This window comes from Lolium rigidum, chromosome 1 (assembly GCF_022539505.1).
Source record: "Lolium rigidum isolate FL_2022 chromosome 1, APGP_CSIRO_Lrig_0.1, whole genome shotgun sequence".
Taxonomy (NCBI): domain Eukaryota; kingdom Viridiplantae; phylum Streptophyta; class Magnoliopsida; order Poales; family Poaceae; genus Lolium; species Lolium rigidum.
This window is the reverse complement of record NC_061508.1, coordinates 352,378,247-352,403,631: the sequence shown is the minus strand read 5'-3', so window position 1 is coordinate 352,403,631 and position 25,385 is coordinate 352,378,247. Positions and strand designations below refer to the sequence as shown.

Here is a 25,385-nt window from a genome sequence, read left to right as displayed (position 1 = left end):
ACCTATTTGAAGGGGAAAAAACAGGGTGTTGCAGTGACTTAAACAATATAATTAAAGATGGGAATAATGAAGATGGCTTAAGATGGGAATGAAGATGGCTTGCAGTGACTAAATATGGTGTGCTTTGAGATTGAGATAAAAAGAAGAGAAAGAAAGGAATATTTTCATCTACCATGGTTGGCACGAATATCGAGGAATAAATGGACGGTGAAGAAAACACCCACACCCATACATGGGTTTACAAAAGTATTTCCACTAAAGATATTCCAGTACTAAGTAAAAGAAGAGGCAAACTACGGGTGTACATATGTTGGCCAGCAAAAGACGTTACAAAAGGAGACATAAAGGAAAACTCCATGTTATGCGTCCAAGCAAAAGCAAAGTTTGCCCGATCTTTCCAAATTCAGTTGCAAGAAGGTCCAAATTGGAGGCGATGAGAAAGAAATGAATATTGCTTGCGAGCTTTGGCTTCTTATCTCTTGCATCTCTTGATCCACATACATATTATTCTCGTCCATTAGGCCAACAAGTTGAATCAATGGCATCCAATGATCACTTCCTCTTCCTCCTCTCCGGCTCCATTCTGCTCTCCATCCTCGCCGTCTCCGCTGCCGTGGACATGGTCGGGGATAACTACGAGTGCCGGCCGGGGGTGACCTTCCCGCACAACCTGCTGGCCACCTGCCGCCCCTACGTGCTGAGCCGGGCATGCGGCCGCGGGCTCGGCCTCCCCATGCTGGTGAAGGAGCGATGCTGCCGGGAGCTGGCGGTGGTCTCGGGGCGGTGCCGGTGCGAGGCGCTGCGCGTCTTCATGGACGGCGTGCACGCGGATGGGGGACGCGTGGTGGAGGGCCAACTCGGTCCCGACGGAGGTGTAGAGGGGCTTCGCCGCCACGCTCGTCACACCGGCGGAGTGCAACCTGCGCACCATATCGGGTGGCACCTGGTGCTACTAGCCGATGGACCTAGGATCCTCAACTGCAAACGTACCGAAGTTCTAGTAATTACTTACTATATATTAATACCGTGTACCAGGGTTTTGGTTACCGGTCGGGAAATCTGGTTACCGACCGGTAACCGAGTTTCCCGAGCACCCCTGGTAAATGCTCTTACCGGTTAATTTTTTTTGAGAAATTTTGAATTTTTTGTATTGAAACAACGAAAAATAGGTAAATTATGTGTCGTATATTTATTTAACTGTCTCGACGCGCAGCGCGGTGGTAGTAGACGCTTTTACCTCACATGAGGTACAGGGTTCGAGTTATTCCGTCATGTGGTAACATCTGACATCACCTTTACAACAGAAACGACCAGTCTTACATCGCCGCTAGGCATAAGAAGTGCAACCGCTCGGGTCGTCTCCTCCAGGGTGACTCGGGGCGGAAACCCTAACCCTCCCCGCCGCCGCCTTCCCCACCCCCTCCCCCTCCTCGCCGTCCCATGAGGCTGCCGCCGGCGAAGCCTGGCGCGGCTGGTGATGGGGGCGGCGGGGATCCGCGCGCGGTCCCCTGGTGCAGCGGTATGGAGGCACGCCTCCGCGCCGGGGGATGGCCCCAGCACCTGGCGGCGCGGCACTCTTCTCCCTTCCTCGCCTCGGCCTCGCCGGGATTGGGTGGCGGTGGGGTGCTGCTCCTCGTCCAGGTCGGGGACCACGGTACCAAGGGCGGCGGCCCTGGATGGCGGAGACGGCGTCAACCTGGTGGCGGGTGGCGGGCGTCCGGTGCTGCTGACCGTGACACCGCGGTGGTGGTCTTCTCTTTCGCCGGAGGAGATTGGCTAGTTCTGTGGCTAGCCTTGGCGGATCTCGCAATCCGTCGTCTAGCCCCCGATGGCGAGGCGCAGCTGCCGGTGAAAGCCAGCCCGGACTTCGGTCATGGCGGATGATGGCGGTGTTGTTCGTCGTTACCTTGTTGAAGGCATTGTCTCTGCATTCTACGTTCTTCGCCTGGGCTGCTCCAGGGGAAAATCTAGACCCGGGTCTCCCGGATCGGACGATGGCGGCGCGCAACACCGTTCTACCTGGTGGGGTATCGTTTTTGGAGCAGACAACGGATGGTGGTGGTGCTCAGATGGAGCGGTGTGGTTTTCCTGTGTCGGCGTCGTCGAGTCGCCGCGGCATGGTGCAGTGGTGTCTCCGAGACGGATGCAGTGTGATGGACGTGCGTAGGATGGTGGAGTCGTCTGGCGCCGTGGAGGCATCGATGGCAGGCCCGGCATGGTCAAATGCGATGATCTCTCTTGAAGATGGAGTCGAGGAAGACGGCGGTAGCAACTTCTATGGCGTGTGCGTTGGCGTGCGCTGAGAGTCTGCTTGACTGGATGTGCTTCTCATCTACTATTGAGCGGCCTGGGAAGGCATTTGGTTTTTTAGATGATGTGAGTTGGTGAAAATTGTCACTCCCTTTATCCCTCTGTAGGTTTAGCGAGGTGGCTTCGAGTTTGATCTCTTGTATTGCTCTTGTAAGGTGTTGTGAATAATCTAATAAAAAAAGCCGTGTGCATCCCTTGGATGCAGAAGCTGGGGTGACATTTCCCCCGTTTCGAAAAAAAACCTTTACAACAAAGAGGACCTACGAAAGCCCAAGCGATTGGGCGGAAACGACCTGAAGTACATGATGGTGCCAAGCTTAACTTGACCGTAGGAGCAACAACAATCATGTGGTGTCGGTCGGTCGGCCGGTAGCGGTGCTCTATCTACTCGATGTTTCGATCCATTGACACCTTCATTCGCGTTCATGCAAGTATGCACGTTCACTAGTGGAAAACGGGGCTTCAGACCCGGTCCATTTGGACCATCAGTCCCGGTTTTCGAACCGGGGCCAAACAGGCGGAACTAAAGTGTCAACCCATTAGTTCCGGTTCAAATGTGCACTGGGACCAAAGGCCTGGCCACGTGGTGCGGCCAGGGGGCTCGTGGTGGAGGACATTTGTTCCCGGTTCGAGATACGAACCGGAACTGGAGGGTCTCTGCCGCGGCAGAGAAAATGGCTGTTTCTCTGCTGCGGCAGAGGTTTAGGGTGGAGCCGCGTTTCTCTGACGCGGCAGAGAAACTGGCCGTTTGTCTGTCGCGGCAGAGTTTCAGGGATTTATATTATTCATTCAATTATGCAATGCATACATCATTCAAGAAACCACAAACATCGTCATGTATATATAGACATCGTCATGAAATACAGTACAAGTAATGCATGTTTACAATATATAAAGTCGGGACCAAAGGTATCATATCTATTCATATCCCTAACTCATAAGTACGAACTCCCGATGGTATTCTCCAGTTCGAGCTATGGCCTCGGTAAGAAAGAATCCCGCAAGTTCCTCTTGAATTGCTCGTACGCGATCCTCCTTTAGCAGAGAGTCCCGCAGGCGTTCCATCTAAATTTAAAAAAGGAGATGAATATAAGTTATTCCCGGGTTCCTGACGAAATAATTGTTCACGTACACGAATGGCAGATATAGCCTCGTCCGGCTCCCTGTGACAGGTCATCTCGCGAATGAACTCGCAGACGTAGTATCCACATAAGTTATTCCTGGGTTCCTGCTTCAAACACTTTACGAAAAAATAGTTCGATCAAACTAATAATCAAGCATGGTATTGAAATAAAATATCAAATAGATTCGCGGACATAGCTATATATATAGTACTACTTACAAGGTGATCTTTAAATGTAAGCTCCGGTTTCCATTTACCCGGAATAGTATTGATGAACCGTTTCCAAGCCCTTCCCGGCAAAGAAAAAATGAGTTAAATGAGTTATTGATTAGTTGATGATATCATCGAATGAGAACATATGAAGATGTCGATACGGTATTGATTGAAATTACCTCTGGAGCAGGACAGCCATGTTCGTCCATTCCCCGCGTTCTTTACGTTTCGAGTACATGACAAGTACTACTCCTTTGTTAAGCTTAATGATTAGGAGAATATAGTAGAAGTTGCACACGCATAACTCGCCGGATTATTTAGACTTCACATCGAGTAAGCGACATCAAATGTATGTAAGACAATTATAACACTCACTTGAAGTTGTAAGGAAAGAATATTTCCTCTTTGTTTGCTTCCTTCAGTAAAAACCTTAGCAAGTTGTCCTCTATGTCCTTGGCGTACAGTCGAACCGTAACTTCATGAACGGTGTTTGGGTAACTGCCACCGTGAGGTAGCGATTAGAGTTTCGACAGGCTTGCAGGTACCATTCATGCAACCTTCGCATCTGAGTCCCTAGACGCGCGAGCTGGCCAGGTTTGACGAGATCATGTCCATATCTATACTTGTTTACGACTTCAGCCATTGGATAGTAATCTTCGTACTGAACATCTGCTCCATGACCTCTAGCTGATGGGTTCGTTGCATAGAAAACAAAAAAATTCTACCGTGAACAAGAACAAAACCAAGATCCAATCTAGGAAAAGCCAAGATCTTATCTATGAAGATCGAAGCAACGAGATGTATGTGAGACTAACCCTCGAAGATTTCCAAAGCCTACGATATTAGATCTCGTTGTTGATGTAGTCGATCATCTTGTGCTGCAATCCGGCAGCACTTCCGTACTCGGTCGTGCGTACGGTGTCGATGAAGCCCGTCCTCTCCCCGTTCCAGCGGGCAGCGGAGGTGTGGTAGATCCCCTCGGAATCCCAGCAGCACGACGGCGTGGTGGTGGAGGTGGAGGAGAAATTCCTGCAGGGCTTCGCCAAGCCTGCGCAGGAAGAAGGAGGAGGGAGAGAGGGGCGGCTAGGGCTTGGGGGGATGATGTGCTGCGCCCCAGCCCTCCCCTCCCTCTTATATAGGCGTGGGGGCTGCCTTGGCCCCAGTCCTCCAAGCCCTAGGGCTTGGAGGAGGGGCCAAGCAGCACGATGGCGTGGTGGTGGAGCTGGAGGAGAAATTCCTGCAGGGCTTCGCCAAGCCTGCGCAAGAAGAAGGAGGAGGGAGAGAGGGGCGGCTAGGGCTTGGGGGGATGATGTGCTGCGCCCCAGCCCTCCCCTCCCTCTTATATAGGCGTGGGAGGGGCTGCCTTGGCCCCTCCTCCAAGCCCTAGGGTCGGCCAAAACAAGGGGGGCAACTCCCCCCCCCCCAAGTTAAGTCCCTATTTTCAAGGGATTTGATCTTATCCACTTGATCCAACCACATGGGCCTTGGGGGGCTGGTGTGCCTGGCCCATGTGGGCCTATGCGACCCCCTCCGGTCCATGTTGGTCGTCCGGGATAGGTGGGCCCCACTATGGTACCCTCCGGAACCTTCTAGAACCTCCGGTACAATACCGAAAAACCCTGAACTTTTCCGATAACCCTGAAAATGACTTCCCATATATGAATCTTATTCTCCGGACCATTTCGGGCCTCCTCGTGATGTCTTGGATCCCATCCGAGACTCCGAACAAACTTCGGTCTCCATCTCATATTCCAAATCTACTTATGCGACATCGAACCTTAACCGCGTCACCCTACGGTTCGCGAACTATGCAGACATGGTCGAGACTCCTCTCCGGGCAATAACCAATAGCGGGATCTGGAGATCCATAATGGCTCCCACATATTCAACGATGACTTAGTGATCGATTGAACCTTTTGCATATGATGCCGATTCCCTTTGTCACCCGATATTTTACTTGTCCGAGGTTCGATCATCAGTATCTCCATACCTTGTTCAACCTCGTTACCGACAAGTACACTTTACTCGTGTCGTGGTATGTCATCTTTTATGATCCAATCATATGCTTGCAAGCTAATCAGACGACATTCCACCGAGAGGGCCCAGAGTATATCTATCCGTCATCAGGATGGACAAATCCCACTATTGATCCATATGCCTCAACTCACACTTTCCGAATACTTAATCCCATCTTTATAACCACCCATTTACGCAATGGCGTTTGATGTAATCAAAGTACCCTTCCGGTGTAAGTGATTTACATGACCACATGGTCGAAGGACTTAGGCAACTATGTATCGAAAGCTTATAACAAATTGAACTTAATGACTTGATCTTATGCTATGCTCATTTGGGTGTATGTCCATTATATCATTCACCTAATGACATAACCTTGTTATTAATAACATCCAATGTTCATGATCACGAAACCATGATCATCCATTAATCAACAAGCTAGTTATACAAGAGGCTTACTAGAGACTCCTTGTTGTTTACATAACACACATGTATCAATGTTTCGGTTAATACAATTATAGCATGGGATGTAAACATTTATCATGAACACTAAGATATAACAATAACTAATTTATTATTGCCTCTTGGGCATATCTCCAACAGTCTCCCACTTGCACTAGAGTCAATAATCTAGTTTACATTTGTAAAGATATAACACCTTGGCCTTCTGGTGCTTATCATGTTTTGCTCACTGGGAGAGGTTTTAGTCAACGGATCTGACACGCTCAGAAACGTATGTATTTTGCAATTCATTTGCGTCTCAACGCATCACGCATTTTCCAAATGAGTCGGCATTAATTATATATGCTTAGTCCTCTGGTGGAACCTTAATTCCGCGGTCTGAAATAAGTCACTAATATTGTCACACACAATATAGCTTCAAAGTTCTAACACTATCGGAACTACACCAAGTTCTCAAAGAACTCCTCGACTTAACATCCTCAGTCATTGTCAAACAATAACATACTCTGCCTTCGTTTGTAGAATCTGTCACAATATTTAGAACTCATCTAAATCTAGCATAGACATATTCTAGCTCATTGTGCTACCTTTTTAAATAACACTTAGCCTAATTGAGATTGAAATTTTATTTTTATATGTGACCAAACTAATATCGGTGCAACACTTCACAGCGATTTGTTTATCATTACCCATATAAAACTATATATATCCTTGGTTCTTCTGAAACACTCAGGGATATTCTCACTGTTGTCCAATGATCATTACATGAATCATTCTGGTATATGCTCGTAACACTTTAGAGCACAGGACATCTGACTTTGTACATATTATTCGTGATCTAAAATCACTCATGTGTTTTTACTCATCGAGTGTCAAATACACTCAAGTCTTGTTAAACCTTCACATGGAAAAGAACACCTTCTTAATATTTTTATATTGAACTACTTCAATTTTCATTCTATGTACTTTGACTTAAACTTATTATGTGTTTCAATCTATCTTCATAGATCTTGACACTAAATATGTTTCAGTCCATATCCTTTCATTGAAATTAATTCTCAATGAAACCTTTTAATCACATCAAGTACATGATCCCATTATTTTTAATCAACGATATGTCATCTACATAAAGTATTATAAATATGTCTCAGCGCTCCCACTTAATTTCTTGCAAATGCAAGCATCCTCATCGTTTCTAATGAAATCAAAACTCTTTTTGATTATTTCATCCGGTGAAGATTTCAACTCCGCGATACTCATTTCATCCAATTGAAGTTTGTATACCTATCTAGTATTCCACGGACCAGAAAAACTCTTGGTTGTATCTAGTATACATCCTTCATACACACTTCTGGTAAGGAATGTATTTCTGCCATCCTACTATCATATCTCATAAAAGAAATATGTAGCGATTACTAGAATAATCCACATAGACTATAAGCATTGCCACGAAAGATCTAATCTTATCGTAGTCAACTCTTTGAACTTTGTCGTAAACAACTTTTCGATAAGTCAAGCTTCTTTAACGATATTCCATCCAAGTCCATCAATTTTATAGATCTATTTACTTTCAAAAAGTATTCACCTATCTTGGATTTCATGGCGCATAGCCATTTTAACGGAGTCAGGGCCCATCATAACTTCTTTGTATGTAGTTGGTTTATTATTGTTCAAAAACAATCCTTTGTCCACAAATCATTTATTTGATCACAAAGTAAATCATACCTACAAGGTTCAATATGTACTTCGATCTCCATGTCTAAAACAGTTTGTAGTCATGGGAGCCATGATCGTCGTGGCCGCTTCCGGAACCAATTCCGATGTTGCGCTACTCTGATCATCATGCTCAGGTTCATAAACCTTATCAAGTTCTATTGTCCTCCCACTCAAATACTTCGCTAGAAAACAATTTCTTGGAAATAAGCAAGTAACATTAACAAACACTTTTGTCTTTTACTTCATAGTGGGAAGAATTCCCAATCCATTCTCTTGGGATAAACAACAAAGACATTCATCCGGTTTTGGTTGTAAACTCATTTACTTATACCAAAATTTTAAGAAAGGACTATTAGGGTTTATGCCCATGCCATAACTTGTATGGTGTCATTTCAACGGATCATGATGATGCTCTATTCAGTGTAAAAGCGGTAGTCTCTAAAGCATAATCCACAAAAATATAATGGCTTCATTTTATTTTATCTCATCATTGATCCAACAAGGTTTGGATACGTCTCTCGGACACTTTATCATCACTATGATACTCCAAGAAACGTGAGTTGTAGAACAACTTCACAACTCTCTTAGATGTTCGCTAAAAACCCGTAATTCAAATATTTCCACTATGATCCAATCATAGATATTTGACTTTTCTATTACGATGATTTCCACTTCATGCTGAAATTTATTTGAATCCATTCAAATGTTTCAAACTTCTTCCTTATCGAATATATCCACATATATATACTCAATTCATTGTTGGAAGTTTTCATGAAGTAGAAGAATCTCCCGCACACAACTATGCCCAGTGAACCATTTACATCATCATGTATGTTTCCACTAAGTTTAGTTGCCCGTTCAACTCTTGGCCTATGAACGGTACTTCAGTCATTCTCTTTAGAAAAGATTTGCAAGCGCCAAATGATTCAAAAATCAAATGACTCCAAAAATCCATTTGCATGGAGTTCCTTCATGCGTTCCTCTCTAACATGACCTAAATGGTGGTTTCACAGATAAGTGGAATTCAAATCATTTGCCTTATGGCATTTTAGCGTCAGTGTTATGTATGTGTGTTTCACCATTAAGATTTATAATAACTTATCCATCGTACATGGAGTAATGTCATAATTTGAACAACTCATTGTTTTCGTTTGACCAGAGCAAAATAACAATTATCAAGTTCTTTATTATAAATCCTAAGGGCTAGGTGGAATGCCAACGGCAAACATAATAACACTTTATTATGTTCCAGACGTGCATTATTACCATATTCGTTATCAGTCACTTAGGCCATCGTATTCTTGTATTGCGTTGTACTGTATGACATCTCATACCAACCAATCTGATACAAATACCCAAGAATTTCATTATGTGACAAAACAAGGAATTCATCCATAACATGTATATCATCTATATACACCTGAGCTAGACTTTCTAGTCTTTTCCTTTCTTTCTGCCAAAATATCTTTTGTAGTTTCTCTTTTAGCTTTTCTCATTCTCAGAAAACACTTCACCTTCAATAACTTCTAGGTTTGTTGGTCAAATACCAATAACCTTGAGGTTCTTATTTTGAAGTTGATCATCATATGACAAGTGTTCCAGATTTCACTATTAGTAACTTTGTAATATAATGAACAATTTCACTCATAATTTTATCCATCATATCATGACGACTTTCCGAGACCATGTCTATACATGCTAGGCTCGTAAAGTTTAACCTCAGTATTCGCATGTGCAAATCTGGCTTGCACCCGTTGTATGCACACGTAGAATCTATAACACCCGATCATCACGAGATGCTTCGAAACGACGAGTCTTAGCAACGGTGCATACTAAGGACGATCATTTCATGGATATGCGAATATCGTTAGTGCCCCAATAGTTGGAGGATTGGGACGCCTGGCGTCTTCAACCTTCGTACATTCCCATAAAACTTATGAGTTTATGTAGTCTCACCAAATTATATTCTATCACCTTGCAATAAGGTCTTAGATATCACATATATCTCATACCTTGCTTATTTCTGAAAACTAAATTTTCAGCTCCTCACTTTTCAAACAGATTTGAACTTCAAGTTTCATGGAGACAAGATGATTCTAGGTACTAATTGAAACTATTGTTCTTTGAATCAACAATGTGAGGTTTACTAAAAGTTTGCAATAGGACTTAATCATTTCTTGATCCTTTAACAATACGGTACCAGCCCGTAAAGTTACTTGTCAGACTTAACATTATTTCTATCTCAATTACAAGACTAGCGTATGGTAGAAAACGGATGCCAATTCTACAAATTTAATTCAAAATACCATTCAGACTATGTTCATGATAATAAGTTCATGTTTTAATCTAATTACTAATGAACTCCCACTCAATACAACATCCCTCATAGTTGTTAAGTGGTACACGATCCACATCCACTACACCAAAACCGATCATCACGTGAGATGATGTAGCTTCAATGGTGAACATCAACATGTTGATCATATCATCCATATGACTCGCGTTCAACCTTTCGGTTTCCGTTGTTCCGAGGCCATGTCTGTACATGCTAGGCTCTTCAAGCAAACCCAAGTATTTCCGCGTGTGAACATGGCTTACACCCGTTGTATGTGAACGTAGAGTCTATCACATCCGATCATCACGAGATGCTTCAAAACGACGAACTGTAGCAACGGTGCATACGAGGGGAGAACACTTTATTATCTTGATATTAATGTGAGGGATCATCTTATAATGCTACCATCGCGATCTAAGCAAGATAAGATGCATAAAGGATTAACATCACATGCAATTCATAATGTGTGATATGATATGGCCTTTCTTCTTGTGCTTTTGATCTCCATATCCAAAGCATGGACATGATCTCCATCATCACCAGCATGGCGTCAAGGTCAGTGGCGCCGCTTCATGGTTGTCCATCACTTATAGCTACTATAACAACTACTTGAAATAAAGCTATTACATGATGAATAGACACGAGGTATTTAACAAAAATTAAAAACAACCATTAGGCTCCTGCCGGTTGCCATGTTACAATAATGAACATCTCATACATCAAATATAATCATCATCACATGGCCATATCACATCACCAAACCCTGCAAAAACAAGTTACACGCCTCTAATTTGGTTTGCATATTTTACGTGGTTTAGGTTTTCGAGTAAGATCCAATCTACCTACGAACATGAACCACAACGGTGATACTAGTGTTGACAATAGAAAGTGCAAATTGGAATCTTCACTATGGTGGGAGAGACAGACACCCGCAAAGCCACTTATGCAATACAAGTTGCATGTCAAGCGTGGAGCAAGTCTCATGAGACGCGGTCATGTAAAGTTAGCCCGGGCCGCTTCATCCCACCATCCCGCAAGATGCAAAGTACACAAACTAAAGCAACAAAAGCATCAACGCCCACAAAACCATTGTGTTCTACTCGTGCAACAGATCTATGCATAGAAATGGCTCTGATACCACTTATGGGTTCGTTGCATAGAAAACAAAAAATTTCTACCGTGAACAAGAACAAAACCAAGATCCAATCTAGGAAAAGCCAAGATATTATCTATGAAGATCGAAGCAACGAGATGTATGTGAGACTAACCCTCGAAGATTTCCAAAGCCTACGAGATTAGATCTCGTTGTTGATGTAGTCGATCATCATGTGCTGCAATCCGGCAGCACTTTCGTACTCGGTCGTGCGTATGGTGTCGATGAAGCCCGTCCTCTCCCTGTTCCAGCGGGCAGCGGAGGTGTGGTAGATCCCCTCGGAATCCCAGCAGCACGACGGCGTGGTGGTGGAGGTGGAGGAGAAATTCCTGCAGGGCTTCGCCAAGCCTGCGCAGGAAGAAGGAGGAGGGAGAGAGGGGCGGCTAGGGCTTGGGGGGATGATGTGCTGCGCCCCAGCCCTCCCCTCCCTCTTATATAGGCGTGGGGGGCTGCCTTGGCCCCTCCTCCAAGCCCTAGGGTCGGCCAAAACAAGGGGGGCAACTTCCCCCCCAAGTTAAGTCCCTATTTTCAAGGGATTTGATCTTATCCACTTCATCCAACCACATGGGCCCATGTGGGCCTATGCGACCCCCTCCGGTCCATGTTGGTCGTCCGGGATAGGTGGGCCCCACTATGGTACCCTCCGGAACCTTCTAGAACCTCCGGTACAATACCGAAAAATCCTGAACTTTTCCGGTAACCCTGAAAATGACTTCCCATATATGAATCTTATTCTCCGGACCTCCTCGTGATGTCTTGGATCCCATCCGAGACTCCGAACAAACTTCGGTCTCCATCTCATATTCCGAATCTACTTATGCGACATCGAACCTTAAGCGCGTCACCCTACGGTTCGCGAACTATGCAGACATGGTCGAGACTCCTCTCCGAGCAATAACCAATAGCGGGATCTGGAGATCCATAATGGCTCCCACATATTCAACGATGACTTAGTGATCGATTGAACCTTTTACATACGATGCCGATTCCCTTTGTCACACGATATTTGACTTGTCCGAGGTTCGATCATTAGTATCTCCATACCTTGTTGAACCTCGTTACCGACAAGTACTCTTTACTCGTACCGTGGTATGTCATCTTTTATGATCCAATCATATGCTTGCAAGCTAATCAGACGACATTCCACCGAGAGGGCCCAGAGTATATCTATCCGTCATCAGGATGGACAAATCCCACTATTGATCCATATGCCTCAACTCACACTTTCCGAATACCTAATCCCATCTTTATAACCACCCATTTACGCAATGGCGTTTGATGTAATCAAAGTACCCTTCCGGTGTAAGTGATTTACATGATCACATGGTCGAAGGACTTAGGCAACTATGTATCAAAAGCTTATAGCAAATTGAACTTAATGACTTGATCTTATGCTACGCTCATTTGGGTGTATGTCCATTATATAATTCACCTAATGACATAACCTTGTTATTAATAACATCCAATGTTCATGATCACGAAACCATGATCATCCATTAATCAACAAGCTAGTTATACAAGAGGCTTACTAGGGACTCCTTGTTGTTTACATAACACACATGTATCAATGTTTCGGTTAATACAATTATAGCATGGGATGTAAACATTTATCATGAACACTAAGATATAACAATAACTAATTTATTGTTGCCTCTTGGGCATATCTCCAACACTAGCAGCCCGCTCGATCATCGATGCCATCTCTGGATCATCATAGGACTGCACGACGAAGGGGGGTAAGGACTGATTTTCCTGTTGTCCGAGCTGAGCAGTTTTTTTCGCTTTTCTCGCTCTATAGGACTGTCCAAGAGAGCGTTCATAATCACCTGACAACTGAGCTTTCTTTTGTCTCGTCTCGGCAAAGTGCTTCATTGTATTCGGTGCTATATACACCTTTGGCGGAGGCTTCTTCGGCACAAGAAACACCTTCACCTCGGAGGCTACGACTTCATCGGTTTGCTCATCAGTCTTCTCATATGGTAACAAATCTGGAGTCTTGGACCTCTTCGGAGCTGATGATCTCTTCGGAGCTTTAGGAGGTGCCGCGGTACTTAGCTTCCTCTTTTGCTTAGGAGGTTGCATACTTGGCGGAGTCTCCTGACGAGGAGGAGGCGGCGGAGTATTCTCATGCGGAGGAGAATCATCATCGCTCAGAGGAGAATCATCACGCGGAGGAGACTACGCAGGCGGCGGAGGTGGCGGAGGAGGCGGAGAACAAGATGGAGGTGGCCTGCTTGGCTTCGAACCTGGAAACACAATGTTCTCCTTCCGCCATTGAACGGTGGTTCTAAGGACTTCTCCCTGTTCTTTGATTTCCCCATCTTCACCTCAGGTTGCTCAAGGATCAACTGCTCATAATCTACCATCACTTCATCCACCATCACAACAACATAGCCGTCTTGGACCGGACGACAATGGTAAGTTCTTGTAGGTAAGAGATTGCCGACCGCCTCCTTGCAGGATAGGTTGGCACATTTAACATGCAGCTCGCAAGGATGGCTCTCAGTGAGATCATCCACGGGGGGGGGTAGCAACTAGCGAGGAGGCTCGATCACCTGTTCATCATCATTATCCTGCTGAGTGGAAGCCACGCTGCTTTTCTGGTGTTGAGATTGCAGCGGGACGATAGCATGAGAAATACAGCATCTACATGCCGCCCCTAAGCCGTCTGGGATGTAAGTACTTGGGTTACTTGGTCAATGGTGGCTTGAAGGGCGCTCATAGAATTCTCTAAGGACGCTATGCGGTCTGTTTCCCTTGCCTTTCTCCTCGCATGGCTTTTATAAAGAAATCTCTTCCTTTCCGCAGGAAAGCCATACTTCCACGGAACGGAGCCTTCTGTGCATCGTGTTCGTCCACCGTGTTCTTTGTTCCCAAGGGCGCGTGTCAGCTCGTCGTTCTCTCTTTCGGGGTGGAACCTCCCCTCCTACACGTTCCTATGTGCTTGTTCAAGGGCTTGAATGGGGTGCTTCAGATGTTCTTTATTATAGATACACTTCCCTGTTTCTGGGTGCAACCTTCCCCCAATCCCGTAGAACCACTCATTCGACCATTTGGTCCAACCGTGTGTCCCTAATCGGATCCCTTTATTGACCAGTTCCACCCCAGCTGCCTGCCACTTAGGCCGGTTAGCCCTGTAGCCACCTGGACCCATAGTTTGGTGATATTTCTTCAACGCAGCATTTGCCTTATTTGTTGCCGACCTTTTCTTAAATTCTTCTGACTCTGTCTTTGTACTTCACGAATTCGCCCAGTGATCTTTTACCTTCTCATACCCTGCATTGAAGTCTAGAGTCTTCTTTTTCTTGATAAGCCCGCGCAATCTTTTCTTGTGGTGCTTGAATAGTTCAGCCATCTTCTTCAAAGCAAAATCATGGACTGCCTCCTCCATTTTTGCCTTTTTATTGGCATCCTCCTCTGGAGGTAGGTTGAAATGTGCCATGAGCTTGGTCAAAAGGTTGCGTTTGGCTACATCATCGATATAATGACCTGCAGCTGGTTCATCAGACTCTCCCTTCGGCTTGTGCCATTCTCGAACGGTGATCGGGATGCAGTCCCTAACAAGCACTCCGCATTAACTTATAAATAATTTTTCATGCTTCTCGGGAGCAATCGGTTTACCACTCTGATCGATTTCGGTGATGTCGCGCCTAACACCGTCGGTCAACATTTTGGTCGGGCCTCGCTTCGACTTTACAGAAGAATTGCTCGATCCGAAGGGCTAAAAAAGAAATAATTCATCGTCAATACAAATTAGTTAATGCATCTAGTCAGCAGCGGCTTAATTTATATACCTCGGTGATAACTACGGTTCCATCACCGAAGCCATTATGATCTTCTTTCTCACCGGAGCCATCTTCTCTTCGGTCAATATTCCCCGCTCCCTCATCGGAGCCATCTTCTCTTCGCTCAATATTCTCCGCTCCCTCACCGGAGTCAATGAAAAAAGTTGCGGTGACATCGTCACTGCCATCATCCGGAAAACCGCCGCCGCCATCATCCAGAGTACCGTTGTCTATGAGGTTAGCCATGAATTCTTCTTGGTCTTCATCTCTATGTCGCTCGATGCTTTCTGCAACGACTTGCAAGTTATAGGAACCATCATATGATCACATATATAGATATTAATTAAGGATAATGAAGAAAACTGAAATTGGAGTTACATATATAGTTATTAATTAAGGATCGATAATGTACTGCTGAAAGCAGATGGTGCAGTTACATGCATACATAGCTCGGGTCCATGTTTATTTAACCCTAATACATCACTACTAGAACCTCTCAACGGCGCCGACCGGCCGCGCCGGCTGAACAGCCAAAGCCACGGAACAATAACAGGATCATAGCTAGTGTGAGATCCCTGCATAACTGACCATCCAGTCCTATACATGGTGTCTAACGCATACATATAACGGCGAACATGCTCGTCCTCCTCTCTAATGCGCTGAGCTACCACCTCCTATGGGGCCGGCTCCCTCTGAAACGACTGTGGCCCACGCGACCTCCACCAGAGAATATCCGGGTCAACGACGGGACCTGGATTCCGCACCTGCGTGCCCTAGAAGATAACACTTCCAGATTTCTAGTGCCACCCCGGCGGAGCCCACTCCCGGAACTCCCCCATCAACAGCATCTGGTCCATAACGGACCCTCCACGATGCGGCTGGCACGGCATCGTAGCTACGAAACTAAATCATAAATGTACTAACATAATATTGTGCTAAATAAAATAACTATATATACATACTACTAATATTTAGTAAGTAAATATTTCTAACTAATACCACTACTAATATTTAGTAACTAAATATTAATAATAATTTTTTTATCTAACAAATATTTGTAACATATAATTTCACTACTTTTTTACTAACAAATATTTCTAACTAATAAAATTTATCTAACAAATATTACTTTTTTCTAACATACAAATATTTCTAACATATAAATTTCACTAACATATATTTTTTTATAAATTTCACTAACATATAATTTTCACTACACTAACTATTTTTCTAACTATTTTTCACTACTACTAATTTCACTACACTAATCTAACAAAAAAATATTTCTAACTATTTTTCTAACTAATTTGGCAATACTACTAATTTCACTACACTAATTAATCTAACAAAAAAATACACACATGCATGCCGGCCGGCGGCCCGCCGGAGGAGATGGAGAGGGGGGCTTACCGGCCGGCGTGGAGGAGGGCGGTGACGCGTGGCGGAGGGCGACGACGCGGCGGTCGGCGTGCGCGGTGGAGGCGACGCGGCGGACGGCGGCGACGCACGGACGGAGGCGCGGATGTGAGGAGGAGAGGCGGCGCGGGCGGTCGGCGACACGCGCGGAGGGCGGCGGCGCACGGCGGCGGTGGTGGTGGCGGTGGCGTGCGCGGCGGCGGCGGCGACCAAAGGTGCGGCAGCCTGGTGGCGTCTCGATAGTTTCCTCAGCGCGATTGATCTCCGCGCGGAGACGAAGGGAGCAGTTATAGGGGAGACCACTTTGGTCCCGGTTGGTGGCATGCACCGGGACCAAAGGCCTTTTTCAGGCAGTTCACTCCCCGCTTGAAATTACCCTTTGGTCCCGATTTGTGGTACGAACCAGGACTGAAGGCCAATTTAGATGTGCCCTTTCAAATAATTTTCGTTTCCCGCCTTATTTCAGATCAAAAAATAACATATGATATATCAAAATGTTCAGAAAAGAAATCTCTATGTAATAAAAGTATAATTTATTCATTATGGACATTTAAATATTTACATTCCTTCTGAATATGAATTTGAATAACTTATGAATATGAATATGAATAACTTATGAATATGAATTTGAATATAAAGTGACTTTTTCAAATAATTTTGTTTCCCGCCTTATTTCAAATCAAAAAATAACACATGGTGGGTAAGTTTCCCGCCAAGACGCCGCGCGGGAAATTTTTCCGCCACGACGCCACGCCGCCACTTCCACGTGCCACGCCCCGCGCCACGTGTCGCCGCCGCTTCCACGTGCTACGCCCCGCCGCTTCCCCGCGCCACGTGTCACCGCCGCTTCCACGTGCCACGCCCCGCCGCTTTCCCGCGCCACGCGTTGCCATTGCGGTATCCGGAGTGCCAAACTTACCGTGTTGCTTCGCGTGCGCGCTATAAAGCGCTGCGTGCGCGCTATAAAGCTCCGCGTGCACGCGCAACCAACCGCCACGGAAACTTCACCTCCACGCAACCAACCAACCGCCTTGCCACTTCCCCCGCCACGTGTCGCCGCCGCCTCCGCTCATTCGTCTCCGGGATGCCGCCGCGCCGCCGCCGGTCGTCCGGTTTCCGCGGCATCCGTGCGTGTCCGAACGGTAGGTTCTACGCCCAGATGCGCACCGGCGGTTTCCGCCTCACCCTCGGCACGTACAACACGCCGGAGCTAGCGGCGCGCTCTTACGATGCGGCCGCGTGGCGATTTCGGCGGCCACGACGCAACATGAACTTCCCAGATGTTGAATCGCTAGAGGGGGCGGAGTTCCTTGCGCCAGCGCTGTGCCTCGTCGACGACGAGGACCGTCGCCGCCACCGCCAGGTGCAGCGCCGGATCGCCATCGCCGAGCATGACGAGGAGTTGATGCGCCAGTGGAGGGCGCAGTTCCCCAGCGACGTCGACGACACCGACGCATTCTTTGCTGACCTCACGGCACAACGCAGGTCCGACAGGAGCCACCGTTGGGCCGTCGCCGAGTTCGAGCTCGACAACCCGAATACAACTTGGCCTGACAACGACCCTCAGTGGAATGACATTTGGACCGAGACAACCTCCGATGACGAGTAGACTAGACTAGTTGTTTATCTATTTTAATTGTATTTTCAATGTTTTTTAGACTATGTTCGATCTTCTATGTTCTATCAAAATGTGTAACCTCTAGTCCAATTTTCAATTAAAAAATTTGCCATTTTCATTTTCTGTCGGTGGGATAAGGATGCATGTGTAACCGGGACTAAAGTTGTCGGTGGGATAAGGACGCATGTGTCCTTTAGTCCCGGCTGGGGGGGTGCAACCGGGATAAGGACGCATGTTTCCCACCAAGACGTCGCGCGGGAAAGTTTCCCGCCAAGACGCCGCGCGGGAAAGTTTCCCGCCTACAGGCCTCTATAAATAGCTCCTACGTCCCCGTCTCCCACTTAACTCACCGAACCCTAGCCCATTTCACAATGCCCCGAGAGCCGCACCCGCCGCCGGTGGAGGTGGACCCGTAGCTCGCAGAGATAGAGGAGTGGGAGGAGCTTCAACAGCAGCTGCAGCAGGAGGCGGCAGCCAGGAGGGCAGCAGCGGATGAGGTGGACCCGCAGCTCGCGGAGATACAGGAGTGGGAGGAGGCGGCGCTAGTGGCTACCATAGAAGCATTTGAGAGGCAGAGTCTCCAGGAGCTGCATAAGCATCGTCGTGAGGAGGAGCTGCAGCAGCTACTGCGGCAAGAGGCGGCAGCCAGGAGGCAGCAGCGGATGCGCGGAAGAACTAGTCAAAGTCGTTATTTAGTTTAAATTTAGTTAACGTATCTAGTTAAATTCCAATAAAGTCGTAGTCGTTACATTGGTTTAAATTTAGTTAACGTATTGACATAGGCATCCCCAATGGACCTGCCGAAGATGGTACCCGGGGTTTATTGAAGGCCCACGACCCGAAGGATAAGGAGAATTCGGAAGCCCAACTTGCTAGTTAAGGAAAGCTAGAGTTGTATTAGGATAGAACACTTGTAATATTACGGGAGGAGTTAGAAACCTTCCCGGACTCTGTAAACTTGTGTATCACGAATCCCTCGGCTCCACCTCCTATATAAGGGGGAGTCGAGGGACAAAGAAATCATCGAATTTACTGTCAACACAACCCTAGTTTCATATTCGTCGAGTACTTTTTGGCTGAAACCTTCGAGATCTACTTGCCCTCTACATCCAACGAAACCCTAGTCTGCAATTCGTAGGCATTGACAAGTTGATACTTTGTCAATTGGCGCCGTCTGTGGGATCTAGAGGCGACAAGGAGCTGATCTCGATGGCACGTTCAAGATCGTCGACTTCGTCGGTAGCAAGCAACATCATGGACAGAGGTAAACAGATCGAAACTGGTCTCGTTGATTTTGTTCCTCACCCGCCCTCCCGTTTGGATGCATATGCGTATCTGGAGGAGCCCATGGAGATGACGTTTGGAAAGTTCCACTTCCGCGTCGAGAAGGAAGGATCATATCGTCTCAAAATTCCAATCTCGTCGGGATCATTGGTGTTCGATCCCGATATTTCGGACTCAACATCATCAACAGAATCAAGCGACGGAGAAATTTCGTCGCCACGCTTCATCAGCACCAGGGCAAGTGAAAAACTCGCCAAGATCTTCAGCGACATACCCTTCGAGTCATCCGCGGACTCCGATATAAGCGATGACTCGAGTAGCATCGACAGCTTCAACTTCATCGACAGATCCACTACTGTGGGCAAGGTCTTCACCAATCTATATGATGGTGTCACCAAACCCAGCAAGGTTCAAAATTCAAAATATCATCAGGTTTATGCCATTGGAGAAACAAGTCGCGATCACGAGGAGACATCAGAGGCCTTCGACGAATTGGGAAATCCATATGTCGATCCCTCTGACCTAAGGCGAGGTTTGGGCACTAAATATGTCGGGCCTACACCACGTGTCAGAGTTGAACTTCCACAAGCAGCATGGGATAGAGCCGCGAGAGCTATGGATGGTTCAGAACCAATGGAGACAACCGCTACGGCGGAAGAATTGCAAGCATACCAGTATAGGCTTGCCAGAGCAGGAAGAGAATTGGAAAAAACAGATAGCTGCTCTGAACAGAAGAAGGGAGGCAGCTTCCGCATCAAGCAGGCGAAGAGCGGAGTTAAGTCGACAGTCAGGAACTTCGGGAGATAGTCATAGAGAAGCTCGTAGGAGAGCAAGATCTCGGCTGCAAAACATACCTGAAGCAGAAAGAGAGACTTTAATCCAAAACCTCGATATGTCCTTTATGTCAATCGACACGAGGGGGAATATTATTCCAAAACACCGGAAGCAGGATACATGGCAACACAAGCTTTCATCCTAGCGTCTAGGCCACCTCCCGGAGATCCAAGAGAAGCGTTGTATAACATGGCCATGGCAGGATGTGGAGCCATGGGAGCAGCGTTCGCAGCTACACCTCCCGAAGGAACTGCAAGGCAAAATAGTCCGAGACCTACTGCAGCAGTGCAAGATCCACCGAGAGCAAGTGGAGTTAGAGATACAGCGACTCAAGCTAGGGTGGACAGAGCGCGACAAGAGAGAAGAGAACATCGGCAGTCACCAGAACTTGCTGAAGAAGATATGTGCGGCCTCCCGTGTTTTACACGACGGGTTCGAAAAACTCGAGTCCCGTCAGGATTCAAGTTACCCGATAGTTTCAAAAAATTCGATGGCCTGCAAGATCCTGAGGACTGGCTAGTCGATTACCTAGAGATGGTGAAATTGATAGGTGGCACCAGGGCAACAGCCATGCAGAGTATTCAAATACACCTGAGCGGAGCCGCAAGATCCTGGATAAAGAAGCTTCCTCCAGGATCCATCGACAGCTGGGACAGTTTTGAGGACGTGTTCGTCAAAAACTTCCGATCAACCTGCAAAAAACCGGCATCACTAGAAGAGTTGAGATCGTGTCGACAAAAACATGATGAATCGATGAGAAAGTACATCCAAAGGTGGAACATCATCAAAAACTCGGCAGAGAATATATCTGACGAGAGAGCAATAGATGCGTTTGTGGCAGGAATTCGGCGAGGAGATTTTGTCGAAGACTTGGGGAGAACTAACCCAAGGACAGTGTCAGCATTGATGGAGATAGCAAACAGGTGGGCAGACGGAGAGGATGTTGTTCACAATAAGCGACCCAGGTCACCAGAGGAGGACCGTAGCCGAAACTTTCAAAATAGAAGGCGATTTCCTCGGCAATTCTCGAGTTACGATGCTCCTGGCCAAATATCGGCTGGTTTTCGGGGAAACAACGGAGGAAACAATAGAGATGAATATCAAAGAAGTAATGAGCAGCGAGGCGACAACAGAGATGATTCTCGAAATAACAGGCAAAATAGCGGGTCAAGGTTTCAGAGACCTTTCGTAACTCCCGAAGATATGATGAACGGGCCATGCCAGATGCATTTTTATCTCGACAACAATGGAAGAAGGCAGTCAGGACATCTGCAGAAGGACTGCCGTAATTTTCAAGCAATGCTGCGAGTAGCAGGGATAGCCAATGCTCAAGCAGCAAATAGAAACCCCCAAGGGCCTAGGAGTGAGATCCACCTACCACCTCCTCCCGTGGTCACGGACGAAAATCGACACCAGCTCAGAATAGCGGCAGCACCACACCCACCTCCATATGTGGATCCTAACTCCAACGGTGCGGTTTCGATGATTCAGAAAGCTAGGCCATCTAACAGGGCTCAGAAGGTAATCTCGCGGCAAGTGTTCATGGCAGAGAAGATGCCTCCACCAACGATAGAGTACTTAAATTGGTCGGGACAGGACATCGGCTTCACAATTGCAGATCACCCGCAGCAAGTTCCTCGACCAGGGCAATCAGCACTTATCTTACCAGCGGTGATCGCAGGATTCGACGTATCTCGAGTTTTCATAGACGGAGGCAGCAGTCTAAACCTTATGTATGCAGATACATTGAGGAAGATGAACATATCCACTGGCAAATCTAAAACCAAGCGACACGCGTTTCCATGGAATCACACCGAGAGAAGCCGAGTTATCCGTTGGGAAGGATTAATCTCGACGTTCAGTTTGGGACCCGAGAAAATTACAGGATAGAAAGGTTGGAGTTTGAAGTTGTGGATTTCCCGTCGCAATATCACGCCTTGTTGGGGCGACCAGCATATGCGAGGTTTATGGCGGTACCACATTACACGTATCTGCTATGGAGGTTACCTGGACCTAAGGGACCAATCACAGTCAAAGGAAGCTTCGCGCTAGCCGATAAATGTGACAAGGATTTTCATCGACCGTCAGAAACTTTCGGGATGCAAGCAGAGTACGCGGCGTCAAGGCTCACGACTGATTATGATGTGCTGCCAGATGTAGGGAGATTTAACAAGAAACCAGCCTTTAACACGACGAAAGATTCCAAGGAGGTGCAGATCCACCCGACAGATCCGAAGAAAACAACGTCCATCGCGACAAACATGGACCTCGCATAGGAAAGCGCGCTCGTCGAGTTCCTCCGTGAGCACTGGAAAATCTTCGCATGGTGTCCAGCTAACATGCCAGGAGTACCCAGGGAACTTGCCGAGCACCACCTAAACTTGGATCCAATAGCGAGACCAATCAAGCAACCTGCGAGGCGTTTTCGGAGCCAAACCGTAAAGCTATGCTGTCAGAAATTGATTGACTAAGAGAAGCTGGTTTCATTAAAGAGCTGCATACAGAGGCCACATGGGTAGCAAACCCAGTGCTGGTCCCGAAGAAAAACACTAAAGTCCTTCGCATGTGTGTCGACTTTACGTGTCTCAACAAACACTATCCAAAGGATCATTTTCCCCTCCCGAGGATCGATCAAATTATCGACTCCACGGCAGGATGTGAACGTCTTTTCTTCCTGGATGCATACTCTGGTTATAACCAGATTAGATTTAAAGAACAGGATGAGGTTAAAACAGCGTTCATTACACCTTACGGCGTGTTTTGTTATAGAACAATGCCTTTTGGTCTAAAAAACACGGAAGCAACATATCAGCGGATGATGCAGAAGTGCTTAGCAACACAGATTGGGAAAAACGTACAAGTATACATTGACGATGTCGTCATAACATCAAAAAAGGGGGCAACGTTAATCGAGGACTTGAAGGAAACCTTCGACAACCTCGACAAGTTTTGTCTCAAGCTAAATCCGACGAAGTGTTCTTTCGGCGTCCCTGCAGGAGAACTTCTTGGGTTCCTAGTCTCAGCAAGAGGGATTGAAGCCAATCCTGAAAAAATCCAAGCTATCGTAACAATGAGAAAGCCAACAAAGTTGAAAGAAATACAGCAGTTAACTGGACGAGTCGCAGCTTTAAGCAGATTTGTCGCCAGGCTGGGAGAAAAGGCGCTACCGTTCTACGCCTTAATCAAACAAGGAGAGAAGTTCCAATGGAACGAAGAGGCAGATAGAGCCTTCGAGGATCTTAAACGCACAATTTCGACACCACCAATCTTGGTGGCGCCAAAAGAGAAGGAACCCCTCCTGTTATACATTGCGGCTACATCCCAGGTGGTTAGCACGGCGCTAGTTGTCGAAAGAGAAGAAGAAGGAAAACTCCATGGAGTGCAGAGACCGGTATACTTCATCAGTGAAGTTTTATCGCCTTCAAAACAGCGGTACCCGTAGTACCAGAAACTAGCATACGGAGTGTTTACAACCGCAAGAAAATTGCGGCACTATTTTTCGGCGCATCCGATAACAGTGGTCAACGAGGTGCCTCTATCCAATATACTAAACAATCCAGAAGCTACAGGTCGTGTCTCCCTTTGGGGAATAGAACTTTCTCCTCGGGACATCACGTATGAAAAAAGAAAAGCAATAAAGTCGCAAATTCTACCAGATTTCATCGCGAGTGGATGGAGCTGCAAAATACGGGACCCCAGATTTATCGAGAACCTGGACTATGAACTTCGATGGATCCAAAAGGTTAGAAGGAGCTGGAGCAGGCGTGATACTAATATCTCCTGAAGGCGACAAATTAAAGTATGTCTTACGGATGACGTTCCCAAATGCGTCTAACAACGAGGCAGAATACGAAGCTCTTATACATGGGATGAAGGTGGCGAAGGCTTGTGGTGCAACTCGACTAAAAATCTTTGGCGACTCACAATTGGTGGCCCAACAAGTCATGAACCAATGTGATGCAGTCAATGATAGCATGGTGGCGTACAAGGAAATGTATAACGAGCTGGAGAAACTGTTTGATGGATGCGAGGTAAACCACATCAGCAGGCTAAGCAATGATGAAGCCGATGTTCTTGCAAACATCGGATCGCAGTGTCTTGCGATTCCTCCGGGCGTGTTCTGGGAGGAGATAACAGAGAGATCCACAAAGCCGAAGAAATCAAAAAAGAAGGAGATGGATGAAAAATCCTCGGGGGCTGTGCAAGAAACACTGGAAGAAGAAGAGGAAGAGGATCTAGTACTGATGGTGCAAATCCCATGGATGCAGGCGTACCTATCATACATCCTAAGGAAAACAATACCCGACGATCCAGTTGAAGCAGGGCGAGTTATTAGACGTTCCAAAGCCTTCACTGTGGTCAAAGGAGAGTTGTACAAACGAAGTATTTCGGGTGTGTTACAAAGATGCGTTACACCCGAAGAAGGAAGGGTAATTCTGAAGGAAGTACACGAAGGAGTATGCGGTCATCACGCAAGCAGCCGAGCTATCGCGGCCAAGGTTTTCAGAGCAGGGTTTTACTGGTTGACAGCAATTGAGGACGCGAAGGAAATAGTGCGAACTTGCGACGCGTGCCAGTGATTTGCCGCAAAACCTCACTCTCCGGCAGCGGAGCTGATGCCAATACCATTGTCTTGGCCCTTTGCTCAATGGGGCCTCGATATGGTGGGAAAGTTACACAAGGCCTCGCCAGGAGGATACGAGTATATGCTCGTCGCTATCGACAAATTCACCAAGTGGATAGAAGCAAAGCCGATAAATTCACCAGATGCAGCGTCAGCAATAAAATTCGTGAAGAGCATTGTTTTTCGATTTGGAGTACCTCATAGCATCGTCACGGACAATGGCAGTAACTTCACATCCAAGGAATTCAAGGCATACTGTACAGAAGTGGGCATCAAATTGCACTTCGCGTCAGTTGTGCATCCGCAAACAAACGGCCAAGTCGAGAAAGCCAATGGTATAATCTGCAATGGTATCAAGAAACGCTTGTTAGGACCACTGGAAAAAGCTCGACATACTTGGCCGGAAGGAGCTGCGCGAGTGTGTTATGGAGTATCAGAACAACACCAAATACGGCGACACGGGAGACTCCGTTTTTTACGGTCCATGGAGCGAGAG

General features: G+C 46.6%; 2 pseudogenes; both read left to right on the top strand.

Moving 5' to 3' along the window:
* The first annotated feature begins 538 nt into the window (after positions 1-538).
* On the top strand, positions 539-1,077 carry LOC124665215 (annotated as a pseudogene).
* A 444-nt stretch (positions 1,078-1,521) lies between these two features.
* LOC124665205 overlaps positions 1,522-25,385 on the top strand; it is a 46,320-nt pseudogene continuing 22,456 nt past the window's right edge.